Genomic DNA, 5843 nt, shown 5'->3' with positions numbered 1-5843 from the left:
CAGCCTGCCAGCGAGCTCCTTCCTTCTCCTGCCTACCGTTCGGCCTCCCTCCAACAAACTTCTTCGGCCATCTCAACACCGACTGTCCCAAAAAGCTAAAGTCAGTCGACTGACTGAAGGTCATTAACTTGTGCACGGGGCAAACCCAATGTACGATGCTAGAGAAACTCCTGTGGACTGTGTTGATGTGGCCACCACAATTGAGAAGGTTGACCGATGGTGTTATGGCCTAGGGATGCCTCATCATACTAAAAACCGACATAAGTAGGCCGGCCCATGGCCCCTAGGTCATTTATACCCTGGACAACCGTCTAGACCTATGTATGGGCTTGTATAGAGAAGGACCCAGAAGATTTGCAGTATACGACAAGGAAGCTGGCGTCAGGAGAATTCCTCTACAATCCTAACCGACTAGGATCTTGCAAACCCTAGACCCCGGTATCCCATATAAGTCAAAGTCGGGCTGCTAGTCGATAGGCATAGAACCAAGAGATTATTCACAATCCTTCAATCACCTTAACCTCTATACATCAATCAATAGAACATAATCATGAAGTAAGCTTTACCTCAATCCTGAGAGCATGATCCTAGGTAAACCGACTCGTATGTCTCCTCCGGTCTACTCATATAAACGATATAACCTATCAAGGGATCTGCTGGAAAGAACTCCGACAATGCCCGCAAGGCACAAGACGTGCTAGGCGAACTCAGAGACCATATGGGATCTTCAACCAAGCCGCATCTTCATGCTGAGACATATCTTTTCTTTCCGCGTGATGTCCTACGCGGTGGGCCACCTCGAGCTCGTCGAGACCTTCACTACAGGCTGGACCTTCCAATTAGGCAACCTCGAGTTCGTCACCGACTTGTGCGCTTACCTCGTCCTCCACGGCCCGACATCTGGTCAGCCTAGGAGCGACCGTCGGTCTTCTTCAACCCACCCACCTCCGCATCATCGCCAACACCGACACCATCCTGATGTCATCGAGGAACCCAGAGATACACAGGAGCTCAAAGATCTCAATGAAGAGATGGCCACTTGCACAACTGTTGCTCGGAGGCAACCCTGGCATCTGCACCCTGTGCCCATGGCAAGCAGCATCAGCGTACGTCTGCTGCAAGGTGGACATAAACAATGGAGTGGCGGCCACTGAAGGAAATATGCCCTAGAGGCAATAATAAAGTTATTATTTATTTCCTCATATCATGTTAAATGTTTATTATTCATGCTAGAATTGTATTACCCGGAAACATGATACATGTGTGAATACATAGACAAACATAATGTCACTAGTGTGCCTCTACTTGACTAGCTCATTAATCAAAGATGGTTATGTTTCCTAACCATAGACATGTGTTGTCATTTGATTAACGGGATCACATCATTAGGAGAATGATGTGGTTGACTTGACCCATTCTGTTAGCCTAGCACTTGATCGTTTAGTATGTTGCTATTGCTTTCTTCATGACTTATACAAAGTTCCTACAACTATGAGATTATGCAACTCCCGTTTACCGGAGGAACACTTTGTGTGCTACCAAACGTCACAACGTAACTGGGTGATTATAAAGGAGCTCTATAGGTGTCTCCGAAGGTACATGTTGAGTTGGCATATTTCGAGATTAGGTTTTGTCACTCCGATTGTCGGAGAGGTATCTCTGGGCCCTCTCGATAATGCACATCACTATAAGCCTTGCAAGCAATGTAGCTAATGAGTTAGTTACGGAATGATGCATTACGTAACTAGTAAAGAGACTTGCCGGTAACGAGATTGAACTAGGTATTGGATACCGACGATCGAATCTCGGGCAAGTAACATACCGATGACAAAGGGAACAACGTATGTTGTTATGCGGTTTGACCGATAAAGATCTTCGTAGAATATGTAGGAGCCAATATGAGCATCCAGGTTCCGCTATTGGTTATTGACCGGAAATAGTTCTAGGTCATGTCTACATAGTTCTCGAACCCGTAGGGTCCGCACGCTTAACGTTACGATGACAGTTTTATTATGACTTTATAAGTTTTGATGTACCGAAGGTTGTTCGGAGTCCCAGATGTGATGACGGACATGGCGAGGAGTCTCGAAATGGTCGAGACATAAAGATTGATATATTGGACGACTATATTCGGATACCAGAAGTGTTCCGGGTGATTTCGGAGAAAACCGGAGTGCCGGAAGGGTTAGCGGAACCCCCTGGGGAAGTATTGGGCCTTAGTGGGCCTGAGGGGAGAGAGAGGGCAGCAGCCGAGGAGGTGGCATGCCCCCTCCCATGGGGAGTCTAAATTGGACTAGGGGAGGGGGGCGCGACCCCTCTTTCCCTCTCCCTCTCCCTCTCTTTCCTTCCCCCTTCCTCCTTCCTAGTTGGACTAGGAAAGGGGAGTCCTACTCCCACTAGGAGGAGGACTCCCCCCTCCTTGGCGCGCCCCCTAGGGCCGTCCGGCCTCCCCCCTTGCTCCTTTATATACGGGGACAGGGGGCACCTCTAGACACACAAGTTGATCTTCGTGATCGTTCCTTAGCCGTGTGCGGTGCCCCCCTCCACCATATTCTACCTCGGTCATATCGTAGCGGTGCTTAGGCTAAGCCCTGCGTCGGTAGAACATCATCATCGTCACCACGCCATCGTGCTGACGGAACTCATCCCCGACACCCTGCTGGATCGATGTCCGGGGATCGTCATCGAGCTGAACGTGTGCTGAACTCGGAGGTGTCGTACATTCGGTACTCGGATCGGTCGGATCGTGAAGAGTATGACTACATCAACCGCGTTGTCATAACGCTTCCACTTACGGTCTACGAGGGTACGTGGACAACACTCTCCCCTCTCGTTGCTATGCATCACCATGATCTTGCGTGTGCGTAGGAATTTTTTTGAAATTACTACGTTCCCCAACAGTGGCATCCAAGCCTGGTTTTATGCGTAGATGTCATATGCACGAGTAGAACACAAGTGAGTTATGGGCGATACAAGTCATACTGGTTACCAGCATGTCATACTTTGATTCAGCGGTATTGTGAGATGAAGCGTCCCGGACTGACATTACGCGTACGCTTACGCGAGACTGGTTTCACCGTTACGAGCACTCGTGCTTAAAGGTGACTGGCGGGTGTTTGTCTCTCTCACTTTAGTGGAACCGAGTGTGTCTACGCACGGTCCTTGCGAAGGTTAAAACAGCACTAACTTGACGAACTATCGTTGTGGTTTTGATGCGTAGGTAAGAACGGTTCTTGCTTAGCCCGTAGCAGCCACGTAAAATTTGCAACAACAAAGTAGAGGACGTCTAACTTGTTTTTGCAGGGCATGTTGTGATGTGATATGGTCAAGACGTGATGCTATATTTTATTGTATGAGATGATCATGTTTTGTAATCGAAGTTATCGGCAACTGGCAGGAGCCATATGGTTGTCGCTTTATTGTATGAAATGCAAACGCCCTGTAATTGCTTTAATTTATCACTAAGCGGTAGCGATAGTCGTAGAAGCAATAGATGGCGTAACGACAACGATGCTACGATGGAGATCAAGGTGTCGCGCCGGTGACGATGGCGATCACGACGGTGCTTCGGAGATGGAGATGACAAGCACAAGATGATGATGGCCATATCATATCACTTATATTGATTGCATGTGATGTTTATCCTTTATGCATCTTATCTTGCTTTGATTGACGGTAGCATTTTAAGATGATCTCTCACTAAATTATCAAGAAGTGTTCTCTCTGAGTATGCACCGTCGCGAAAGTTCTTCGTGCTGAGACACCACGTGATGATCGGGTGTGATAGGCTCTACGTTCAAATACAACGGGTGAAAAACAGTTGCACACGCAGAATACTCAGGTTAAACTTGACGAGCCTAGCATATACAGATATGGCCTCGGAACACGGAGACCAAAAGGTCGAACGTGAATCATATAGTAGATATGATTAACATAGAGATGTTCACCATTGAAACTACTCCATCTCTCGTGATGATCGGACATGGTTTAGTTGATTTGGATCACGTGATCACTTAGATGACTAGAGAGATGTCTGTCTAAGTGGGAGCTCTTAAGTAATATGATTAATTGAACTTAAATTTATGATGAACTTGGTACCTGATAGTATTTTGCTTGTCTATGTTTGTTCTAGATAGATGGCTCGTGCTGTTGTTCCGTTGAATTTTAGTGCGTTCCTTGAGAAAGCTAAGTTGAAAGATGATGGTAGCAATTACACGGACTGGGTCCATAACCTGAGGATTATCCTCATTGCTGCACAGAAGAATTACGTCCTGGAAGCACCGCTGGGTGCTAGGCCTGCTGGAGATGCAACTGACGACGTTAAGAACGTCTGGCAGAGCAAAGATGATGACTACTCGATAGTTCAGTGTGCCATGCTTTACGGCTTGGAACCGGGTCTTCAACGATGCTTTGAACGTCATGGAGCATATGAGATGTTCCAGGAGTTGAAGTTAATATTTCAAGCAAATGCCCGGATTGAGAGATATGAAGTCTCCAATAAGTTCTATAGCTGTAAGATGGAGGAGAATAGTTCTGTCAGTGAACACATACTCAAAATTTTCTGGGTATAATAATCACTTGATTCAACTGGGAGTTAATCTTCCTGATGATAGTGTCATTGACAGAATTCTTCAATCACTGTCACCAAGCTACAAGAGCTTCGTGATGAACTATAATATGCAAGGGATAGACAAGACTATTCCCGAGCTCTTCGCAATGCTAAAAGCCGCGGAGGTAGAAATCAAGAAGGAGCATCAAGTGTTGATGGTCAACAAGACCACCGGTTTCAAGAAAAAGGGCAAAGGGAAGAAGAAGGGGAACTTCAAGAAGAACAACAAACAAGTTGCTGCTCAAGAGAAGAAACCCAAGTCTGGACCTAAGCCTGAGACTGAGTGCTTCTACTGCAAGCAGACTGGACACTGGAAGCGGAACTGCCCCATGTATTTGGAGGATAAGAAGGATGGCAAAGTGAACAAAGGTATATGTGATATACATGTTATTGATGTGTACCTTACTAATGCTCGCAGTAGTACCTGGGTATTTGATACTGGTTCTGTTGCTAATATTTGCAACTCGAAACAGGAACTATGGATTAAGCAAAGATTGGCTAAGGGCGAGGTGACGATGCGCGTGGGAAATGGTTCCAAAGTCGATGTGCGGTCGACATTCTACCTCTACATCTACCATCGGGATTAGTTTTAGACCTAAATAATTGTTATTTGGTGCCAGCATTGAGCATTAACATTATATCTGGATCTTGTTTGATGCGAGACGGTTATTCATTTAAATCAGAGAATAATGGTTGTTCTATTTATATGAGTAATATCTTTTATGGTCATGCACCCTTGAAGAGTGGTCTATTTTTATTGAATCTCGATAGTAGTGATACACATATTCATAATGTTGAAGCCAAAAGATGCAGAGTTGATAATGATAGCGTAACTTATTTGTGGCACTGTCGTTTAGGTCATATCGGTGTAAAGCGCATGAAGAAACTCTATACTGATGGACTTTTGGAATCACTTGATTATGAATCACTTGGTACTTGCGAACCGTGCCTCATGGGCAAGATGACTAAAATGCCGTTCTTCGGAACTATGGAGCGAGCAACTGATTTATTGGAAATCATACATACTAATGTATGTGGTCCAATGAATATTCAGGCTCGCGGCGGGTATCGTTATTTTCTCACCTTTACAGATGATTTGAGCAGATATGAGTATATCTACTTGATGAAACACAAGTCTGAAACATTTGAAAAGTTCAAAGAATTTCAGAGTGAAGTGGAAAATCATCATCACAACAAAATAAAATTTCTATGATCTGATCGTGGAGGAGAATAT

Source organism: Triticum dicoccoides, chromosome 3B (assembly GCF_002162155.2).
Source record: "Triticum dicoccoides isolate Atlit2015 ecotype Zavitan chromosome 3B, WEW_v2.0, whole genome shotgun sequence".
In the NCBI taxonomy this organism is placed as follows: Eukaryota; Viridiplantae; Streptophyta; class Magnoliopsida; order Poales; family Poaceae; genus Triticum; species Triticum dicoccoides.
This window is presented reverse-complemented; position numbering follows the sequence as displayed.